The sequence below is a fragment of the Megascapheus bottae genome, chromosome 18 (genome assembly GCF_031878675.1).
Source record: "Megascapheus bottae isolate mThoBot1 chromosome 18, mThoBot2.hap1, whole genome shotgun sequence".
Lineage (NCBI taxonomy): Eukaryota > Metazoa > Chordata > Mammalia > Rodentia > Geomyidae > Megascapheus > Megascapheus bottae.
Window position 1 is genome coordinate 43,745 of NC_143526.1, and position 3,043 is coordinate 46,787.

A 3,043-nucleotide genomic window follows, 5' to 3' on the forward strand; every position below is an offset into this window, starting at 1 on the left:
AATGAGTCTCCAACTCCTTTGTGACCATTGCCTGTATTTTTCGCCTGAGCCTCTTTTAACCGCTCACAATTATGGGGGCAGGGGGAGTCAAGGTCCTGGCCCTTGATCTAAACTTCATCCTAACTTAGAAAAGAATGGGGGCTGAGAAGGATGAAAATGTTCCCCTCTGTCTATTAGTCCCCTCAAACACCCCTCACCCCCAACCACCCAGCTGGGGGGACTATGACACTCCTCCCAAAAGAGTGGCCCACACAGCCACGGTTATAGCAAGAGCTCTTGAGAGTAGTAGTGGGGCTGGCCCACAGATCTCACACTAAGAGAATGGGGTTTGTTGTTCTGTTTCCCTGAAAAGAAAGAGAGGGTCAGAGAGGTTACTGGTTTGCCCAAGGTCACTGAAAGGGAAAACCACCATTAGAAATCCTAGCTTGTCTAAACCCAGCAGCATCTCAGGGATATGATTCGTACAGAGCCTCTGATGGTGGGTGGAGGGGTCCGTTACAAAAATCTCTTTTCCAATTTGACACAAGATGTCCAAGAGAAAGCCTTCCTTCACAGAGTTAAAAAAAAATCAATGATGTGAGCCCATCCTGGAGTCCCAGCTGGGCTTGAGATCTCAGCACTGCCCTTCTTACTCCATGTCTCCTGACCCCAGTGAACAATTTGGAACCAAGTTACAATTTCCTTTTCATTCTCATTAAGCAGAATACTCCTCTTTAACAACCCTCCCTAAACCACCCCCCATCTACAACCCTCCCTGAGCTTTGCTTGACTATAAAGCGCTCTATTTCTCTGTGATCTTTATGTCCTTAGAAATTACAACATGCTGGCATAGGTATTTAATTATTGAAAGGAGATGTGCCTTGTAAAATATTGTACCTGCAGGTTTGCTCATGCAAAGTAAGGATGGATCCCACTTGGCCAGACAAAACCTTTGCTATGCTAGAGCTTTGTTCTGGAATAAATCTTGGTTTGTGAAATATGCATCCTATAAGAGCACTTCTGGGTTCTGCCTAGAACTGGCCAAACTAAAACACCTTTCCCTTTTTTAAATGAAACTAAACCTTGCTTTTACATAATACTGAGCTGACCCCCTCCTAGGCTGGGAATTTAAAGAACACTTTTAGGGGTAGGGAAAAAAAAAACAGATGTCAGATGATCCATCACAGAGTTTCTTTTCCAAGGCTGGAAAGAGCTCCACCACCACACTAAGGATAAAAGACAACAGATAAACGTCAAAGTTTGAACTCTGCTCAAAGACATACAAAAGCTTAGGTTGCAGGGAAAGCTCTCTGTGCTGTCCAATATGATAGACATGCTGGTACCATCCAATATTATTGGTTTTGACTTCTAATCCATGGATTTGACTTCAGATGTGTCTGGAATATCCAAAGCAGTGGAATTTCAATTTTACATCATAATGTAATCCATTTAGATTTAGTTGCATGGAGCATCATGTAATCCAGGCTTATCCTATTGGACAGTGAATGCAATTACTGATCAATATTCCTAAAGAACATAGAAGTAAACATGCTCAAAAATATTTGCCAGTGGAATCTGGTAATTTAGAAGAAGGATGAAAGAGCATGATTGAATCAGATTTGCCCTGGGGAATTCAAGGTTGGTTTAGCAGAAGAAGGAAGGGAAGGGAAGGGGAAGGGAGGGGAGGGAAGGGGAGGGGGAGAGAGAGGAGAGGGGAGGGGGAGGGAAGGGGAGGGGAGGCGAAGGAAGAGGAGAAAGAAAGAAAAAATAAAAAAAGAAAGAGGGAAGGAGGGAGGGAGGGGAAAGGAAAGGAAAGGAAATCAATGTCAGCGATTTAGTGGCACAAATTCATGGAATCCCAGTACTCACAAAGAGGAAGCAGGAGGATCACAAATTCAAGGTCAGACTGGGATATAGACCGAGAACCTGGCTCAAAGAAAAAAAATCAGGTATGGTAGCGCATACATGTAATCCCAGCTGTGTAGGAGGATTCAAATTAAAACCCTATCTGAAAAATAATCAACCCCAAAAGAGGGCTGGGGGCATTGCTTAAGCAGAAGAGTGCTTGCTGAGTAGACATGAGGCCCTGAGTTCAAATTCCAGCAAAAAAGGAGAGAGAATACTTACCTGACTTGAAAAGTAACCTCGTATGTGGTAAGAGTGCTATTAATACTAATTAGAATCAGCTCTATTAACCTTAGCTCATGAATATATTGCTATACTATGTCATTAATGTTATTAATATATCATTCATAGTATATTAATAGGAATACACTCATACTAACTTATTCCTGTTAAATACTGTTTAGGATTTCACTGTTCCCTTTTCTTAGGCTGTGAGTGTTACACCTCCCTGAGATTTTTTTTTTTGTGTAACAAGAGGCTCCCCTGACACTGAGCCTCATGTGTTCTGAGAGTCCGGGGATCCCCAGATCTGGGCCCCCCGCCATGCCCCACATGGGCTGGCTTCTCCAACACATGCAGCTGCTCTGTTGGCTGACCCAATCCAGGCCAGTGACTCTGCTTCTCTCCTGCTTGCCTCAGCAGTTTTGCTTCCCAGCCGTCCACACTCCCAATGGCTCCAATACGTCCAAAGATGAGCACTTCCAAACCCTGAATTATTTACATCTGAGAGGCTCCATGGGTCCTTTCTCCCTCCAATTCTGCCAGCCCCTCCCCCCTTCCAATGAATCATAGCAAATTTGAATCTTGGCCATACACACACAAAGTGAAGTTTTGTTTTTTACTTAGAAGGTTCCTCTGGTACACCCAGGAGAAAAAGGGCAGAAAAAGATGGAGGTGGACAGTGGCTTGCAAAGGAAAAGGGAAAGAAAAGCAAACAACAACAATAACAATAAAGCAACTCTTGCTGAATCAGTAACTAGCAGTAATAGATTTTTTTAAAAAATTCACTTCCAGGCTCAGTTGGGGAAAACAAGATACATTTCCTTGCAATAATTTAAAGAGTGGAATGTTTCATTCCCAGAGAAACTACAGCTGTTTTGACCTATTCCTGGCTTTAGGTTGGACTATTATTTGCATTCTCTGAATTATTATTGTTGTT

At 43.0% G+C, this 3,043-nt stretch overlaps 1 long non-coding RNA gene across 1 annotated transcript; it reads right to left on the minus strand.

Annotated features, from left to right (window-relative positions):
- Positions 1 to 821: 821 nt before the first annotated feature.
- LOC150049994 (uncharacterized) lies at positions 822 to 2,114 on the minus strand. The gene is made up of 2 exons (XR_016538694.1): positions 1,849 to 2,114; positions 822 to 1,205 (listed from the first exon to the last, which is right to left on the minus strand). It is a non-coding gene; the product is annotated as an uncharacterized LOC150049994 (long non-coding RNA).
- Between the last annotated feature and the right edge of the window lie 929 nt (positions 2,115 to 3,043).